Below are 20,046 nucleotides of genomic sequence, written 5' to 3'. Positions count from 1 at the left end.
ATCGAGTTAAATTGGTGTTACCCTATTCGAGCAGGGAACCAGAAGTGTCAGTAAACAGTCTGTGTAAAAATGCTTCAGCTTTATGTCTTGTTGCATCAACGGCTTTCAAAATACGCGTCAATGAAAAATTGAGTAATCATGTTTTGCTTGCACAAGAAAATAAGCTAAATTCTGAAATAGTTGGAAAAGTGGAAATGAAAAACTGAGTGTTATTTTCAGCAAGGATGTCTTATGCGGCACAAGTCCTTTTTCAAATGTGCCAGTGTTACTCACTTAAATAATGATTTTTCCGTGTGGAATTAAAACCATATACCATATAGGCATTTTTCCATTCTATGTCAAATCTAATAGATTGGAACATTTGGTTCACTAACGCTACTCAACCTATATATTATAAGCTATAAGAGAGTGAAAACAAATATCAGCCGTGGTTTGTTGTCTTCTGGTCTCCGTCTTACTTGTGCATTTAGTTATTTTTCCTGCTTATAACGTTTCTGCATATTTATATTATGTATAAAGTTACAAACAATATTTCATTATTTTTGACATCAGCGCCAACAACGAGAAAAATATAAATCAATACGACATCATTTGTGTAATAAAAATACTAGCTTAAAAACAATGGCAGGCCAATTGTCTTCCAAGACATTTAACAATGCCATTGCTTGTATAGTATAACAGATAAATATGCCATGTTGCGCTTTCTTTGAAAGTTTAGTGAAAAAAACAAAAACAAACTGCACATCAACACGCGTTCCCCCCTCTCTCTCTCTTTATGTGCTTGTAACGCTCGCTTGCGCAGCTGTGTGAGCCCGTCAATGAGCAATGCCAAAGAACGGCACATGTCAGGTCATGCGCGTAAAATTGCATTGCGCTGAATGGGAATAAAAAGCGGATTGGAACTCAATCGACCTCACAGGTACAGAGTTCCAACATCGGCATTCAGAGGCCATAAAGAAAAGCATACAGAAACTATGCACTTGTTCCTCGCGCCGATCGCCCGCTCTGAATAGGCAATCGATTTGGGCGACAGCTCGGAGCAATGCGCCCACAACCTGGATTCCAATTGCTTCGGGCTCGCTGTCATTTAGAGTTGCTGAATGTATACTGTTCTGTTCGAGGCAACTCCCAATGGTCGTGCAGGTTCTATGCCTTGTCTCGTCGAAGTGCACTTTGTTTGCGATTGTCCACGTGGTTCTCATAAAAGCTTTTGTCAGTACCTCTCCTTTAACGCACCTCTCAGTCTTTTTTGTATTTTATTTCTGTGTCTTTAGTGGCGTGAGCTTAAACTCTCATTTCCTAGGTTTATAATATTCGCTTGTCTGCTTTAGCGGTCATGCGCGCATTGCACTGTGCGATACGCCCTCACAGGGTTTTAATCACACTTGTTTTGTTATCTCAGGGAACCCTCTTCTTACATGTTATCGCAATTACGCGTCGTGAGATTTTGTTCAGATGAGCGAACAAATATGAAAAAAAAAAATAAAGCACATTTCTAAGCATTTCGTTAATATGGATCAATAAATTACTTCAAGAAAACTTGCATATTGTTTGAAACTTTAAAGACAAATCGCCATGACGAAGCTCATATAACACAAAGGCGTCTGCTTGATTAACTATCTCGATTTGCAAAGAATAACAAAAAAGAAGGAAAGAAAAACTATGCTGAAAAACGACGGCGTAGGATGTTGTGCTTGTTTCTTCCCCTTCATCCTTGTATTTTAGCGCAGTTTTTCTCGAACATGAACCAACTAACCCGCATAAACGTTCTTTTAAAGTAGCAAAAAAAACATTGTTTCACACTAAAATTACCTCTTTTGGACTTTTTATGCGCACTGAACGATCCATAATCCTACACAGGTAAAATCGTTAGCTGATAATAATCTAGTCGCAATTTCCAGAACAGATATTTAAGGAAACGAGAACAAACGATTCTCCTTTTTTATCTTATTTCCCGCCTTCGCTTCTTTGCGCTGCTGAAAGGAATTGAACTTGGTGCCAAATGGGTTTTTGGCAGCGTACAGAAACAAATATTGGGGCCATCGGCCATATGGTCAAGCTTCCAATGCACATGCTGGAGCCAAATATGGCGTCAAAATGACATTACGTAGATGAAAAGGACCTGCTGCAGCGCTAGTTGGTTTTGCATATTATGAACAATAATAGACCAATTTTCCTAGAGAAAGACATACATGCTACCCTTGCAACTATTCAAAAGTGCTACTGCTACCTAACTATACTGTTGACCCCAGTAAGACAGTTCGTAGCAGCACTTCTCAATCTTTCTGTTTTTCTCTTCACTGTATTTGTCTAGGTATTTGCGGCAGTTTTACTTAGTAAGAAGTACTACTCTAGGTCTCAGCCCCTTCTTGTAGCCACGGCGGCTGGTAACCACGGTGATCTTTAGAGCAGCTGCAGATGGGCTTCCAGCACAAGCCGTCGGGTGACCGCGGCCGGTAGCCACGGTGCGCCGCTGTCGGCATGAGCGGCATAGAAAAAGAAGACGATGATGGTGATGATGATGAAGAAGAGAATGAAGAAGAAGATGAAGAGGAAGTAGAGAAAGAAGAAGAGGAGGAAGCGGAGGAAGAGGAAGTGGAAGAAGCAGTGGAGGAGGAAGAAGAAGAAGAGAAAAGAAGAGGAAGGAAAGAAGAGAGAAAAAAAAAGGAAAAAGCAAGAAGAGAAAAGCAAGAAGAAGGAGACGAAGAAGGAGAGGAAGAAGAAGGAGAGAGAAGGAAGAAATAACAGAAAGAGAAGCTATGTAGGCTTTGCTTACGCAACCTACTGGGTTTAACTAAAGCTAAACCCCAGCTTTTTTTTATAACATCATGTACTTCCTTGTTCAGTTTCCGGCAAAGAAAAAATTATAAAAGTGAAATTGGGTTGCAATTAACTAAGTAAGCAGATTGCTTTTTACACCGGTCGTAGCGTTACAGGAGAATGCGCAGCTCAACACCATCGATGAACTGGTGCAGCAGCGCCGTGATGCTCGCAGACTAAAGGCCACTTTGTCGCATTCCACGCAAGCACTGAGGGCGTATGCAACGCCACACAATATTTTTCAGCTACCTGCGCCAGTTCTCCTTCCCTGGAAATTTATACAGTTAGGAGACAACAAGCCAACTGACATCCGCAGACCGACGTCTGCCAACTCTGCATCGTTGCTACGCCAGAGATTTGAAGAGCAAGATACTCACCTGCCTCAAGATTCCATAGTAGGGTACGTAGACGGAAGCCTGCAAGGCTGTGAAGCCAAAACGGCAATCTACTGTCCACGGAGACCTAGCCTGAATCAGACAACTACGTTTCAGCTTTCGGAACCACTTACATCTTTCTGCGCTGAGCTTGTGGCAGTTCAGCAGGCACTCTGCTCCGTGGCTTCTATAACCATGCTCCCGACAGCCCACGTTGTCATCCGCACTGACACACTTCAACACTACGTCTGCTCCGACGTGTCAGCCGCTGCCCTAAAATTTGCCAGCACATCCACCAGCTTGCGGCGCGCATCCCACAATCAATACGCATTGAGTGGGTCCCACGAGATCTGCTGCCTTCCCAAAGTCAAGCTGATTTTGCAACCCGCCTCGTGAACCAAGACGCATCAATCCCACCCTCCTTTTGTCAAGAAAAGAGCACCTCCGGCACCGCACACGTGCACTTATCCCTCCGTGTGCGATATCCCTTCCCCGCGGTCTCACCCGTGCAGAGGAGGTTGCGCTTAGGAGGATCCGGGTCGGTGTTGCCCTTACACCAGCTGTAACTAGGACGTGGTTGTACTTCCAACACTTATATCCTCACCCAGGATGCCCGATCTGTAAAAACGAAGATTTCGAGGCCGACATATCCACCACTTGCTGTGGGACTGCCCAGCACTCAAGCCAACACGAATCCGGCACATGAGCATAGCTGGCCTTTCAGCAACCAGTCCTGCCTCATACGTCACTTGGACGCAGGGACCTCATCATCGCTCACTTCTGGACTTTATAAAATCAGCCAACTTTTTTTCATTCATTTAATCATTTATTCATCCTTCATCTCATACCCTACTGATGCCCTGAGGCAATAAATATCGACTAAAAAAAAAAGCAGATTGCTTTCAAGGGCACGTTCGAGCATGCTAGGCCCGAGGCACGTGAAGCGACGCGAGCAGATTCCATGACGCGGATGCCAATTCGCTGCATTCGTTTCCCACCTAATGCGGTGAAACGAAGCTGCGTCGCATAATTCCTGGAGTGCCGTGGAGGTGAAAGGACTGCTTCGAGCTCGATGAATGCCGCTTGAAGAAGTATGTGCGGCTTATCATGCTGCCGCAGCTCGGCAATGTCATACCTTATATGAATTTTAAGGCAACGTACTTAGCTTTTTGTGAGCTCAGCCCAGGCATTTTAAAGCGATACCAGATTTAAAATAAAAAGTAGGGAAACATGTGGGAAGAAAGGGATAAAAATTTTAAAGTGCAAATAAACCGCATTTCGCCGTTCAAATTCCCGCGTTAGTTTCAAACTTCATCCGAACGTTACTTTCAAAGAGCCACCTTTGCGAGAAAGAAGAGATGTAAAGAGATATGTAAACGAGTTGAGCCGGTGGGGAGGGAGGAGGAGGGCTGGACGGAAGGAAGGAAGGAGGACCGCGGCACAATGAGATCCCTGTGTTGACTTCAAGGTATGAAAAAAGCAGTTGTTGGGCGAGTTGGTGTTTTCCATGATCCATGACTACAGCGCAAAAGACAGGACAGAGATGAAGGAGAGACACCACACAGCGTTGTGTAGTGTCCCTCCTTCATCTCTTTCTTGTCTTTTGCGTTGTATATATAGTTATAGATCAAGACATAAAAGTTGGGCCACATTCCATTCGCCACTAATCCGAATTTCTTTCCACCTTGTAGCAAAATCACACGAACGTTCTCCGTGAGTTCATCTTTCCCGCTCCCCCTTCGAACCGCGTTTAAGTATTTGAAGGAGGTATTCCACGCATATTTTTGTGTCTGTGCACTAACCTCTAGCCTCTTCCTCACCGCGGGTGTGGGTCGCTTCAAGACAACACCCACACGGCGGCGCCATTCGGCCACACAGGCGTGGGTGTTATCGCTCCGCGGCAGGTCCCATTGGTGCCGAGCGGTGTTCCGGAAGCAGTTCGGCTTCCGGGCCGCTCCCCCGACGTAGGCCCCCCTCTGCGCACCGCTAGCGGCAGTTCTCAGAGGATAAGAACGACTGCAGGAAACTACTGGTAGAGCTGAGCAGAACAAACCAAACAATAATTTGCCATCTATAAAACAGGATATATAAGTGTGTGCGACGGCAGAGGGCGTTCTATATAGCGTTCGTGGGCTGAAGCTTTTCACGGATGGCCTGGTGCACAAATATACACGTAGGTATGGCAAAATCGTTCCGAGCTATCGGATGAGAAAGAAGTGCGGGTAAACAGAGAGGGTGCAAGGCAGCGCTGGTTTCCTTTACCATGTTATTAAGAACCATAAAAACCTTCGCGTAATGGAAACTATGCACAAACATCCGCTTTCGATACAACCATGTGTGCTCGGGACAGTATAGTTCCACTTTCAGTTGTTAAAAAGAAAAATAATTAGTGCAGCCTGGTCGTGCTACGTCCTGCTCTCTCGTGTAACACATGAATGTGGACGGAGTTACTTGGACGATACGATGAAACAGAAGGCGAGCTAATATGGAAGTTTTCTTTTTGAGAAGAACGAAGTGTTGTGATAGTGGTGTACCAGGCAGCATAGGCATATCTTGGAGGAAAGAAACAATTAAAACTGCCACTGTAGAAAGCATATTGAGAGACACGCAGAGGGCGCCATTCAAGAATACTGATAGAAATTCTATGGATACCGACGATGCATTATGTGCAGGAACCTCGCAGAACAGTAACTAAAACTGGAGGTCGCAACTTTCTGTTGTAATCTTTCTTCTGTAGTGTGCACTTTTCCCTTCTCTGAAGTTGCTAAAGTTTAGAATGGCTAAAGGTTCTCAGCATGAAAGAGCACTGAACAAAGGTAGAGGGGGAACCTCAGCTCGCAACGGAGTCAACGTTTCTACAAGTGGACTTCTGTTCATCTCGTCTTCTCTCTCGCACTACCCTAAAGCTCTTTGGTTAAAACAATGGCTTCTGAGGAGAGTTATTGAAGTGAACTGTAAGAAGAGCTCCGAGGTATCACGTCAGCACTTCAATGGCTAAAAAAAAATAATCAATTTTTTTTTGCCATCTGAAAACAATTAGAGTAGGAATTCCAAGCATTGATTCGCAAAATGGGTATAAAAAAAAAAAAGAAAAACTCGAGAAATTTTGTTCGCTCACAGCTCTGGAGTTCGAGAAGTATCAATGTTCAAATAAATATAGAAACTGAAATGCATCCATCAGCAAGCTGAGTCAGTAACTATTATAAATGAACTCAGCTTTCTTGCACAGAAGAGTGCGGATGGGAGTGACATTTACATACACTATAAAGTTCCAATTTCAAGTAAAACAAAAAAATCTTGATCTTCGTAGCAAGAAAAGGTAGAACTCAACAATGAAATACCTTTACTTGATGACCATTTGCTTAAGCGTTAACGAATATTTAACATGCTTTCCGAACAGCAAACAGCATGCGTAATAATTATAATCGCTTTTTATTTATTGATACATGTGCTAATCACTTTGGGTGTTCCCAAAACTGCATGTAAGTTTACGCAGATAGGAATCACACAAAATTATGTATCTTATTTAGGTCAATTTAGTGTAGCTTGACGTTCAATTTTAGAAACCTGGTAAACAGGAAGCTAAAATAGACCAAATGTTTGAGAACTGCCTGTAACATGTTCAATTGCCCTAAATTTCGGGAGTAGTCCGTGCGTTGCCACTGGTTCGGGACTTCGTCCAAATGTGTTTACCTAGGTGGCGAATGGTTCCACAAATTTATATTATTTGCCGAAATATCGAGAGCCTATACTGTTCACTTCCAATTGGTTATCGTTGCAGTGATACACTAGTCTTTAAGCAGGAATGAAAAAGAAGTTCATTTTTCAGATGACATATCAACGTATGTATGCAACAATAAAACGCGCTAACTTCTTTTCAGAGTTGACAGGTGTGTAAATATTATGTGTTATTACCCTACAACTGGTGGCAGTATGATGAAAACATATGCAAGCCGAATCTTCTTTAGCCACGAGAAATTCTATTAGCATTGTGTTATGTTATTATACGCCTATGTCGCAAGCATCTGCTATCGCGATTGGCATTAGTGACCATCTCCCTATTTTTATGTTTTATACCGGCTATACAGTAATCTATAAGCAACAAACCTGTTTCTTCCAATCTTATTATTTTAGCGATATACTGAACAAGTTTCCCTGTTGACAGAGGAGAGCGCGTAGAAATTTTCCATTGAAAATTTCAGCCGTAAAAATGCCAACACCTTTTTGAAGAAGTAATAAAGTGGTTTTGCAAAAAAAAACATTTGCTTAAACTATTGAACGATACATTAACGAAACCCCGCCGGAGTGGCGCAGTGGTTACGGCGCTCGACTACTGTTCCCAAGGACGCGGGATCGAATCCTGGCCTCGGCGGCCGCTTTTCGATGGAGGTGAAAAGCAAGGCGCCCGTGTGCTGTGCGATGTCAGTGCACGTTAAAGAACCCCAGGTGGTCGAAATTTCCGGAGTCCTCCACTACGGCGTCTCTCATAGCCTGAGTCGCGTTGGGACGTTAAACCCCACAAACCAAACCAAACCAAACCAAAACCGATATATTAGCGAAAGAACTTAAGAAAACCATGGGGATGCAGCTCTTCTCAATCAAATTAAACACAAAATTTTTTATGAGAACAAGAAGTCGGCCAGTCTGAAGAGTGAAAAAAAAAATCGAATAGATAAGTAAACATGTATATAGTTGGAACGGTAAGAAAGGACTTGAGGGCGCACTTCAGCTCTGCCTTTAAAGGGCGCTCAAAAATTCATTTGCTAAACCTAGAAAACACGCTGGAGCAAAAGGTATCCCATTAGACATCTCCGAAATACAAACATATTAAGCTAGCTTCATTAGCAGCGAACATATAGGGGATACAAAATGATGCTCCTCCTCTCCAGCGTGAACTCCAGCGTGAAATGAAGAAAACCGGTCGTGTGGCGGCCCTCTCTGCCCCGTCCCGCCGGCGTCAGTTTAAAGCGTGCAGAGAGTGGGCGTACACATCAATCCCTGATGACGTCATCGGGGAGGGATCGCGCGGGAAGCTGTCGCCGAAATTGGTCTGGCTTATAGGGTGTAACTCGGGCTGTCCAGGAGGCCCGCGCGGCGGCGGATAGCTTCGGGTTCTCTGTGCCGACGTGGGCGCTGCCCTCTACACCTGGCGCCTAGCCGAGTGTCCTTCAGGACCCCTACTGTGGGAAATAGAGTTTTACCAAACTAAACCAATAGGGTGTAACGTCCCAAAGCGACTCAGGTCGCTGTAATTAGCAGCGAGCGGTCATTTGGAGACCTTTTCAAAAATCACTTGCAAATTACACGATGCACGCAAAGCTTTTAAAATTTGACAAAAATACTCATAAGGACCCTTGGATTTGTTGCATTCGAATACTGTATTACCGCAAGTACCGCTTCAGGAGTCGTTTAGGAGTATGAGGCGACCACGCAATGGCTCCGTTTGCAGTCACTTTTGCGGATCCTCGTTAGAGCATGTGCACTATACTATTCGGTTAACTAATTATTCGTTAACTTCCCACTCTACTATCTTCTATATATCTTTAGCTAATAGCAGTAGACAACGACATTAAGCGAATGACTACCCGACGTATAGATATAAGGCCTCGCTCTTACGAAGCCGTGTGAACTTGCCTGCGTGGCCTTCGGGCTGACGTGTTTTTATTCATTTATTTTTATCTATGGGTCCCGGGTTCTATGCCCCTTACTTGCTCATCACAAAGAAGCGGCACAGGTTTGCAGCTCCTGACCTTTTGGCTGTGTCATGTGGGCTCGTGACGTCATAGAAACCACCGACCAATGAGCGGCCGACAACGTCACCTGCCAGCAGCTACTGGCCAAATGCCCATGCTCGTGATATTCCGCTCACAATGCCGCCACCAGGCTTTCTTCAGAACAGGTAGTGAACCCAAAACCGCAGTACAGCGCAATGTCCCGCTTTTGTCTTCCCTGTTCCAAAGTTTTAAGTCTGATTTCCTGTGCCAACCCGCCTGGTTCTCTGAGCCTGGTGATGGGCGCAAAATGCGAAAGAACTGAGCGGCTTTAAGGAACAAGCAAAAAAACAATGGAGGTCACTGTCAGTATCACCATCCACAGTGGGTATGCGAATTTAACGCGGAATTAGTACTAGCGATAGAATGATAAGCCGGCTGAGAGGACTTTGAAAGAGCTCGAGTGGGACGCCATCCCACCCACAGCTTTCGATCAAAGAGGCCGCTCTCACTGTGCGTTTGCCCGTACGTACGAAGGAAGCTCGGCAGCAAGCTACAGATTTATTTCGGCCTTCGGTAAACGGATTATCAGAATTACGAGCTTTACAAAGCTGATGTTACAAAGCTTCCTCCCATGCAGAGGAAGAACAAAGGAAAATGGCATTATTTCCCATATTACAGCCATGAATTTCGGCGCTTCCCTCTTTCCTGTCTACTCCCTTCGCTTTCTTCCTTCTACCTATTTTCGTTCTTAATTTCTCCCCTCCCCTATTTTCTATGTCGATAGTCCTTTATTGATGATTAAGCCAGCGGACGCGTGTCTGTTCGCATGCTCAAATCAGGTATGACAGTAATGGCAGAGAATGGAGAGGGAAGGCTAGAAAAGAGGCTGTCATGAGGGTAGAAGGAAGGAATATTGATTGATTGATTGATTGATTGATTGATTGATTGATTGATTGAGCGATTGATTGAGCGATTGATTGAAAAACCTTCTTGATCAGATGCCTTGTCTACCGCCTGTGGGTGAGGTCCTGAAAGAAGATCCTGAGATGAAGGGAAAAATATATATAAGCGATAGAAAAGAAAAGTTCGGATAGTGCGGCTGTATTATCTCGGGAGCAAGGTATTTTAGACATGCGAAGCGTGTAGACTGGAGAGAAAAGCGGCAAATGTTGCCGCGGTGGGAGTGACGATAACGATCAGGAGGCCGATGGACAAGCCTCGGCCTCTGCGATTTGGAGACGGACCGCTGCTGCGTCCCTACTAACACGCGCTTGTGTATGCAGTGAGACTAGAGGGGACAGGCGGCGTCGAAAAGCAGCATTCATGCTACCGAAACAAGCGTTGCACGCCGAGGCAGAAGTTTTTCGCAAAAGTAAGCGGGTGCCCTCTGAAACGGCCCGGCTACGCGAGGAGTAGAAAACGGCAAATTTGCGCGAGCAGTACATTGGCAAAATTAAAGTTGTAGCGGCCACAGGTATAACAATGCGCTGCACCAGTGATGCTTGTTAAAAAGTAGGCAGTTCGAGAGCACAAACTTGTCGAAGTGCGTTCAGCTTGCGAGAAGATAGGTTTCGAGCGGGGGTGGATTAGCCAGGTGGAGTAGTCAGATTAGAGTACGCAGTTTGACAGAAAAGAAAGCGGTATCGCGTTGCAGGAGTCACTAGGTATAAAAAAATGCCATAAAAGACAGGTGTGCCCATCACTTAACTACCGTTAGGATAGATTTAAGTATGGCGACGTCAACGTCGCTCAAGTTCAGTTCGCCGGTTTAATTGTCATTAGTAGCAGCATACGGGCTATCATATAGACCCAAAATATAGCTCAGGGAGTTCCCTTCATGCTAACACTTGCTAGATATCAGCCCAAAACAATGTGATACGCGTCAGTTTGCGCAGTATCAATGCGTGGCTAAAGGACTCATAGCAAAACAGACCCGCGACCTTTACGAAAATTTATTACTACATATGCCGACAGAGGTTACTGTACCCTTTAACCGTTTGCCCTTCAGTGGCGAAGAAGATAAAACACTAAAATGTTCCACTTCGACTTTGGTCATGCGGATGAGTTAACTACGTCAAACAACTTCTGATCTTTACTCGGTTATCAAAGCCACTCATGTTTGAGTACCTTGGGGACTGCACTTATCGCAAGAGTCCCTGCGCTCGGAGCTCAGCCCGGAGAAAAAGCTTGAATGTGAAGCAAAAGTGTCCATGCTTCCATTCAACCGTCCTCAGTACCAAGCTTGAGGGATGAATCGAAGAGCAGCTTGTTTGGCCCGTTGAGAGTGCGTATATTACAGCGAGGACTTGTGTGGGACACCGGAGACGCGGTTCCACATTGCTGGTGATCAGCTTACGACGTCGTGCAGGGAATTGTCGCCGTAATGATAGCTTATTTGCTGTCGGTAACATGATCGGCATATGAATGGAGACCGCGAGGCCGATAAATTGGCCTGCCTCGTGCCCGTGCGGTAGACTGCTCCTCCACCGGCGCTCTCCACCCAACAAATAAACAACAAGCGTTTTATCCATAGAAGGTGTAGAGATGAATAGGATGGCGTCTATTTTTTGAGTTCAGCTGAATTTTCTCTGCAAAAAAAGAAAGAGAAAAAATGGAGAAATGTTGAAGGAAAGTGAGGTCAGCATTGATAACGTTTGACGAAAAATACCGAAGGTTGGTAATGATACGATGACAGACGTTTCGGCTTCCATGCGGAAGCCTTCATCACTTGATCAGAGTGATCAAGGCTTCCGCATGGAAGCCGAAACGTCTGTCTTTATATTATTAACAAGAACCTTTGGTCAACTTTCTCTTTTCTTAATACACGAGGTCAGCATTTAAGTCAGAAATCATCCGGTGATGTCTCTACCGATAATTTTTGTGTTTTTTTATGAGTTATTAACTATTAGCAGCGCTAATCGCACGCTAGGGTATTTACGTCGTAACTTCATCAAAGCTCCTAATTACTACTTTATAAAACCCTTGTTCTTCCTAAATTAGAATATGCCGCTCCCTTTGGGACCCTCATCACGTCTCGCTTTGCACTTCACCAGAACGTGTTCAAAATTCGTTTAATTCAAAGTTCGTTTAATAACTTTTAACCGGACCGCGAGTGTCACAGCTATGAAATCTCGTCTTTCCTTACCGTCTCTCGCACAACGTAGAAATTTTTACGCCTATGCTTTTTCATAAAATTTATCATCACCAGTTACCGAACACTCATTTTATCCCTACACTTCTCTCTTCGCTCTACACTATCGCTCTTCTAGTGTCGACCGTCGTCATAAGACTGGATCTATTTTTTGCCGTAATGACACTTTTTTGCATTGTTTCATTCCTCGCACATTGAAAGAGTGGAACCACCTTCCCGCTGCCGTGGCTTGCGTACGGGATTATGCTGCCTATCGTCAGTCTCTGATGACGACGCTTTTATCTGATGCGAATAGATAGTTGCTTTGTGCTTTGTTATTTTTTTTTATTATTATTATTATTACTTTTTCTGCTATGTTCGTTCAGTTTCTTGCGTTGCATTTGTTACAGTTGTTGTTTCTGTACCCTTTTTTTCGGTACTTCCTTGAATGCTTCGAATACTGTATGTTGCTACATTTTACTACGTTGTTGTGCCGACTTTAACAAAAAAACGTTTTTTCTTGCGTTGTTTGCTTGTCCACTCCCCTCTGTAATGGCTCTGCACTTGAGGGCATCGAAAATAAATAAATAAATAAATAAATAAATAAATAAATAAATAAATAAATAAATAAATAAATAAATAAATAAATAAATAAATAAATAAATAAATGGATTTAAAGTTGAGCCAAGCTAGTGACCTTCGACTCAATCAAGGGAAAATAAAATTCTTTCAGCCAAAAGCGCTGCTTCTTTATTTCATTTTGTAACTTTGATAGTAATGCCACATATACATTCCCTAGTGGCCTTTCATATCGCCTGCTGTCAAATACGGAAAGCAATTATGTCGAAATAAATTACGCTATTTGGAAACGATATTTATCACTTGATATTATATGGTGCAGCGTATGGTGCAACTTCGAAAGGAAGTTAAACTGATTTTGTTCGGTGATAAATGACCAGTTTACACTCAAACCTTTGCAAGTGGCCTCCGCGTACTCTTGACTTGAATTCAGTTCTCTTCGTCCATATTATTAGCCTACCAATAATTGCTACTCGATTAAAGAGTTATGTATTCATTTTAATTTGCTCTTAGCATTGCGGTGACTTAATTCAATAAAGACTAGAGTATTTCCTCACAAGTGTTTAAAGTTCGCCGTAGAACCTATATTTAGCGTTGTTACTACCAGTTCATGTGACTGCGGAATTGGGTAAACTCGCTTTGCGCATACCGTTTTCTCTGAGACTCTAGGAAAATGAAACGGAACATATAAGGCATTGAGAACAAATAGCGCGCTTAAGAGAGGCACATTGCTTAATCTCTCCACCAGGTATGAATCTGTCGGGGAAATAATCGATTTTCGCCTAAAATGCTTGCAATAGCCCGGTGTGTATTTCTGCTCTTTTATTCAAGCTGTTTTCTGGGCGGCATTCGGGCCGACTTAATTGTAAATTACCCCTGTAGGGCCAACTAACCAAAATTGGATCAATATAATTAGAAATATTGGGGCCAGCATACTTATCGGACCACCGTAGCAAAGGAGGGCCTGTACAACTGCAATACGCGACTTTATATATTTTTTTTTTTTGCGCGACAAAGTACGGCCATCACCTCCCAGTTTGCAATGGTTACGGTCGCTAGGTCTAAAGGCCCCCTACGAGACCTGCCTTTTTCGTGTTCTTCAAGGAAGATAGGAGCTACCATGGCGAAACTAAATTTCGAAGTCGGAAAGACGTGTCGACGTAATGTAGAAGGTTGAGCACGGGGCCCGCTGAGCAGTGTCAGTGTTTTATTTGGGGCAAGCATATTCAAGCCATCGAGCTGAGGGCTCTAAGAAGCAAGTCCCTTGCTGGTAAATTTTTATTTTTTTATTCTGCTAAGCTAAATTCCTGGGCTCGGTAAAAGACCCATCGCTGACATTTTCTGGGCTATATTTCATTCTTTCTCTTCGTGCTATTATTCACCAAGTCTATAGCCCACACGCACCATTACTTCCTTCTTGATGTGCCTTCAGGCCTTTTCCACGTGATCTCGCATTTCCAGAGAATTCGGAAATTTCTCCATTTGAACGGCATAACGGCTTTAGATCCTTTCAGTTCCGTGAAGGCGTGGATAACCGTAAAGATGAAAGAACTTCCATACGGCCAGTAGATAAAAGAAGCATGGCGATCGAGGGAGGACAAAAAGTGGGCATTGTGTAGGCAGTCCGCCTCCTTACTATCCCCTTTTGACTTTATGAAGTTTCCGCACTTTATTGCTGCCCTGTCCTCTCCATCTCATTCCTCTCGCAAATACAACAATGGGCCGACTTCCGCCCTTTCCAGCAGCTCCTATACCTACTCGCAAAGCAACAAGCAGCAGCCATCAATAGCGACAGTCGTACTTTTGAGTACATGAGATATCAGACTGAAGCCAGAGTCAGGGGAACAAAATACTGAACTCTATAAAAGAAAGGCGAGGATAGATATTGGCATATCTTGGTTTCTCTTTTTCAGCCCACTTCCTCTGCATCCTCCTAATGCACGCTACACTGTATTTGCAGAACTTATCAGTGTTGCAGGTTATGAAGAACGATTGAAAAATCAATATTTTCTTTGTCGTTTCGCAGTCTGATATACAGTATGTTTATCAATGCCTCGTGTCTCTGACTCGGACTCGGACGAAATGTATGGGCGCAGCTCCCGGTTCGCCGATCGGAATATGTTCGAAGCTTAATATCGCAGCCCGTTCTTCTTCGGCGTTTGTACTATTGTGCACTGTGTTTTATTGTTATTTTTTGCGCCTTGAGTAAACGGCTGAGCAAACAAGATCCTATGCTCAAGCTCTTGGAGCATGTGCAGCCTGTTATATGTGACTGGAACTTGAGAATAAATATGCTGAGCAAGTTTGCCGCCTTTATTCTACGCGTTCCTCGTCTTCCCTGCTGTCTTATTTTCTTTATGACAGAGGGACGCGTTCACCAACATGTTCGTTCTTTGGCTTATAATTATTTTGTTCTTGTCAAAGGGTGTCCTTTTCGGGGTTTATAGGACATCTACTGGTGAAAAGCGACATCGGTGTCTGTTCTATCTAGGCTCTAGAGTAAGGAGGGCTCTTATCTGACGCCATCAATTCCCCAGTGCTCTGGCCCTGTCGACGCCCTCTCAATGAGAGTTTGTCTTCGAGGGAGCAGTGTAATCTTCACAGTCCAGTAAAATCTGAACCTGCCAGGAGTGCAGGGGCAAGTTTTTTTTTTTCGTTTCATGCAAAATACAATTTTGGAGCTAGAAGCGAGGAGACTGATTAAGAAGATAGACCTAACCTAAATTACGCACGCTATTTTTTTTTCTTTCATTAAATTGCTTATACATAGCGCCACTGATTAGATGGACTTTAGGAACCCGATTTCCTCATCGGAAAGATTGCCTCAAATAGTCAAGGTACAGTCTCGTAAAATGAGTTCTTTAAACTTATTTTAATTTATCTACATAGGCGGCGATCATTTTCGTTCTTTAACCTAAAGAAATATATTTAGATAAAACAGATTTTCTTCTTGTTTTCCGTTCTTTACTATCGAGCATGTTTGGCGAGAGAGATTATAAAACAGAAGCCATTCGGTGGGCTCCTCTTCAACTAATCCAGGCACCTTTGTTCTCACTGCGCTGTCTTCACGCCACTTTTTTTTTTTTCATTGTTCTACTTTTTCTCCAACCGTACATTGTCGATTATCTTCTATTGTTTGTTATTCGTAAGGGTGGCTGATGGCTGAGCGGTTCATTTGAAAGTTGAAAAACTTTCGAGACAAAAAAGTGACGAGAAAAATTATTCCGCAAAAGAAAATGCAGAAATGGGTGGGGATTATAATGGGAGCCGAAAAAACTTTGAAAACTTCGCACGAGCAACACAAAGGTGCTCCAGTCCGAGACAGTCACCTATGGCGTGTTCTGTGAGCGGATAATCTTGTAGACATTTTCAGAACCGTAGTCACGGTGAACGGACAACCATGCTGCACATAATAAACATTACATTTATTTACCTACATTTCGCCTCAAGGCTTTGTTTGTTTCTATTTCCGTGCACTTTCTCTTCATCGCATTCCTGGCGCGTCTTTTTTTCTTGCGGCATAAACATTAACTTCACCCAAGCGCCCGCCCATGCCCAATCTCTTAATCACAATTTGCCCATCACTCTTCCCTGCTCTTGCGTCGTACACTCTGCTTTCCAGGCCATGCAGAATGATCGTCATGTAGTCTCGCATGCTTGGGATGTTCTCGTATGCTAACATGCTTTTGGCAAGAAATACCCTTATTTCTGGATGCCACCGCATAACCTAACCCTATTATTTCATACTTTGTTAATACCTTATTATTATTATTATTATTATTATTATTATTATTATTATTATTATTATTATTATTATTATTATTATTATTATTATTATTATTATTATTATTATTATTATTATTATTATTATTATTATTATTATTATTGAATAAGCTGATACGGTCCTTTCGCTGGGCACTCTTAACTGAAGGCGGACCGGTGGAGTTAGTTTACACAAAGTTGTGTAATAAACTTGACCAGCTGAAAGAAACGTGTACTCGGAAATAGTGCGTAAGAAAAGGCGGAATCACAACTGGGTAAACTCTGAAATCGTGCGGGCAATCGCAAATCGAGATTGGCTTTGGAAACGCTCTAAACGTGCTCCTAATAACAATGACCTTCGTTCTGAATACAGTACCGCCAGGAACAGGGTTGTAGCACTTATTCGATCCGCACGACGGCAGTACTTTCAGCTGCAGTTCCAACGATCCTATAAAAATCCTGCAAAAATGTGGTCTCTGATTAAACACTTTCGGGGAAACGATGGGAACCTGTCTTGTTCGGACGTTTTGGTAGACGAACCGGTGTCGAAAGGTGACGATTTCAATAAGTATTTTACGCTAGCGGCCGAAATGGCAGCAACACGGCAAAGCTTTAAATGTACACTAAAAAATTCATCAGCTTCCGCGTATCTTCCACGGCTATCAAAGGAGGATCTTGCCAGGCTAGTGTTTAGCTTCCGACAAAACAAGCCCGCCGGAATAGATGGTATATCGGCTGCACTGATACAGCGGAATTTTCACGCTCTCTAGGACATATTGCTTTTCTTTATTAACGGGTTTTTGGAAAACGCTGTAATACCTGAAGATTTGAAAACTGCTATCGTAAAACCGCTGTTCAAGGGAGGACAAAAGAATGCTATCGAGAACTACAGACCGATTTCTATCCTGCCGATTTTATCACAGATAGCAGAGAAATTCCTATTTGAATGTATGACTTCCTTCTTAGACAAATTCGATGCCATTTCAAACCGTCAATATGGGTTCATTAAGGGAAGAGGTACTACATTATTGCTTGAGGAATTTGCTGATGAGTTGTACGCTGCTTTCGATGAAAACACGTTTAGCGGTGCTTTTTTCCAAGACGTTAAGAAAGCCTTTGATAAGGTTAATCATACTATTTTATTAGAAAAACTGTACCTTCTGGGCTTTCGAGGTCCTTTTTATGCTGTTCTAAAGAATTTCTTATGCGGACGTTCACAAGTGGTCAGAATTAACAGACAAATGGAGCACAGTGGAAAGCTCCCTGTAAAAGCGAGTGTACCACAGGGATCCATTCTATCTCCATTGCTCTTTAATATATTTACAAATGATCTGAGCTCAGTAACATCCAAGTGCTTGGTTTTTCAGTACGCTGACGACACAGTTCTGCTCACGAAGCATATAAACTACGAGATGGCAGTGAATTTGTTGCAGGAAAACATTATGTCATGAAATGGTTTTCCGATAATGGAATCTCGGTGAACATAAACAAAACGAAAATTATATGTTTCAGAAATCCTTTAAAGACACTACTTATAGATAGACAAGTATTCTTGCATGGTCATGATTTCCTCCCCTGTTGTTGCAAGCCAACAGAATATGTTAACTCGATCAAATATTTCGGTGTCCTTTTTGACAGCAGCTTATCTTGGCATGACCACGTGGTATATCTGTGTGCTAGGCTACGGAAAATTACATGGTTAATCTTCAATATGAAGTCTTTGGCGCCGATGTCAGTAAAAGGAACTATAATTCATGCACTCGCATACAGTGTTCTCAGATACGGCATAACTACATTTGGGCCATGTCCTACACGCTGGCATTGCCGTATTGATAGTATATTAAAAAAACATATTGAAGAGCATTGCGTACAATTGTCACATACCATCCGGCACGGACGTCTTTCAGTTCCTAGGCCTTCCGTCAATTCATTCTCTTTTTGTGCAGACAGTTGTTCACCGGCATTTTTGCAATTCTGACTTTTTAATTATTAATACTCCTGAACGGAAGTTAAGAAAAACATTACGTTATTATATACCATGGAGTGTACTAGATACGGGAAATCAAGACGCTGTGCTTATGTACCTGAAATCTTTAATGAGTTACCGGATGAAATTTTTGCGGTACCTTCTATGCGTAACATAAAGATGCATCTGAAAGCCCTCTGTTGATATTTGTATTCTTTTGTCAGAGTGAAGTTATGCTTAAAAATATATTGGTTAATTCATTTATTTTTATATTGACGTCTACTCTGGGTTTAGAGTTGAATTTCTCAATACTCATGCTGTTGACCTGTTTTTCCACTGTCGCTTTTTTTTTGCTCTCGTTTGGGTGTAACGAGAAGCGTTGCTATATCTACTGCCTTTTTTGTATTCTTGGCCGTAACTGCCGGGCCCAGTTCCTCAAGCCTCTTGTTGGCTTTGACGGGCCTGAACCATATTGTATCATCTATAAAGTAGCAATAAACATTATTATTATTATTATTATTATTATTATTATTATTATTATTATTATTATTATTATTATTATTATTATTATTATTATTATTATTATTATTATTATTATTATTATTATTATTATTATTATTATTATTATTATTATTATTATTATTATTATAAATGCTGACCCCTAGTCATCAGGCCCTGGTGGATAACTTGGCTCGCTAACAGCAAATAAAAAGCATATTTCTGAAGCCTGTGTCATCCCATGAATGTATGTACACAAAACATTTTGCAGTTATAAATCAAACAGCTGTCTATAAAACTTTGGCACTCGGTGTTACCGCCCTATAGCGTCCAGAAATGTGCAACATATCTTATGACACATAGTTAGTTATGCATACGGAGCACAATTTGTGCATCAAATTTCTAGTTAATAAGGAACCTCCTAGTTGTTTATTTCGCGTATGGAGCACGGAGAAAGTTTGAGGTGGCTGGGCGTCACCTTTCGTAATCACTGGGTGGATTCTTTGTTACAGGATCCCATTTGCGACCACCGCGGCTCTGGCTCGGTCGACCAGCTGTTTGGCCATGGGAGCAGACAACATGCTGAGACTAACCAGCTAACATGGCAAGCTGCCTATAGCTCCACTACCATAGAAAAGGTGGCTACTGGGGACCATGGGGAGCACTCTCTTAATTACGATAGCAATTCATTATAATGCAAATGGCAATGGGTCAAGAAAAGGAATACTAAATTGATGCTAGTGTAGGACTTTGCTTCAAATTTTTTTCTCAAGCTATATCACCTGAAAATAAATCGTAATATGATTGCGCAATGTGGCTCATTCCGTGGCCAACAGAAACACTGACACACAGAAGCGGCGTTCTCTGTTGTGCTTTAATGACAATAACCGATTCCTACCGCACGTGATAAAAATTTAAAGTAGTGAAAAGTTTCATCGTCATGGCATGATAAGGTCTTGCTTCGAGCACTGGACTACTTGTAGATGACGCGAGTGAACTATCCAGTCCATCGTCCCAGTGTTATAAGCAAGTTTAATGAAGTGTACACTCAGATGAGGCGCCCATGCTTATCTGTGCCTCCGGCTATTCTATCTTCAATGCTAAGATCAGTGAATTGGATAGTTAAGATAAGTACCACGCAAGTAAACACTGCAACATGTATCCTCTACTACTATATTATTACGTTAACATATATCTTCTAAT

The 20,046-nt window shown here is 42.6% G+C and overlaps 2 protein-coding genes across 5 annotated transcripts in view; one reads left to right on the top strand and one right to left on the bottom strand.

The window, feature by feature from the left end:
- LOC146209266 (uncharacterized) overlaps positions 1 to 3,605 on the bottom strand; it is a 214,884-nt gene extending 211,279 nt beyond the window's left edge. The window contains exons 1-2 of one of the 4 annotated variants that reach the window (XM_084598613.1): positions 3,329 to 3,605; positions 3,198 to 3,244 (exon numbers count right to left, since the gene is read on the bottom strand). The gene's annotated coding sequence lies outside the window, so the exon portion shown is untranslated. Of the gene's footprint in view, positions 1 to 2,347; positions 2,475 to 3,197 lie in introns of those variants that run through there. The other 3 variants (XM_084598597.1, XM_084598605.1, XM_084598624.1) reach the window with 3 other exon arrangements.
- Positions 1 to 20,046, top strand: part of LOC146209265 (uncharacterized) — a 200,021-nt gene that overhangs the window by 26,753 nt on the left and 153,222 nt on the right. The gene's annotated exons all lie outside the window — the stretch shown is intronic.

Source organism: Amblyomma maculatum, chromosome 1 (assembly GCF_055883805.1).
Source record: "Amblyomma maculatum isolate TAMU_Amacu chromosome 1, ASM5588380v1, whole genome shotgun sequence".
Classification (NCBI taxonomy): Eukaryota; Metazoa; Arthropoda; class Arachnida; order Ixodida; family Ixodidae; genus Amblyomma; species Amblyomma maculatum.
This window is presented reverse-complemented; position numbering and strand designations above follow the sequence as displayed.